Below are 527 nucleotides of genomic sequence, written 5' to 3'. Positions count from 1 at the left end.
AATCGGCTAATAACAACTTGATGATTTTGCTGTTACGTAGATTTAATCCTACCAATCCGACTGCGCGCTGCTTATTGCAACAGGAGCTAATGGATAAAAAGAGAACGACAGGTGACATAAAACTCTACTCGGCTAAACAGCTCTATCCAACTGCATATACACTAAATACACGCACTGATCAGCACATCTAAATACTACAGTGTATCAGCGATTACAGACTACTAACTCATTGGTTATTTCCTAACTATAAAAACTCCTTGCAAAGTCCTGCACGAGGAAGGGCACTATTGGTAACCATGAAGCTTGCTTGCTAGAAATCCCAGTTAAACCTGCGGCTATGACACGCTTTTATTCGTAAGTAGTCCCTATGTGGATGATGCGATAGCCGACGGATAAAGGTAAATAAATAAAATGAAGGTAAGGTAAATAAATAAATTAGGTTTCTTTGCAATGATTTGTGCATAGTCATAAGACCTTATGAAATTAGAACAGCTCTAATTTGTATTAGTTTATTAAATACGAGTTTA

This window comes from Trichoplax adhaerens, genomic scaffold (genome assembly GCF_000150275.1).
Source record: "Trichoplax adhaerens TRIADscaffold_130 genomic scaffold, whole genome shotgun sequence".
NCBI classification, from domain to species: domain Eukaryota; kingdom Metazoa; phylum Placozoa; class Uniplacotomia; order Trichoplacea; family Trichoplacidae; genus Trichoplax; species Trichoplax adhaerens.
This window is presented reverse-complemented; position numbering follows the sequence as displayed.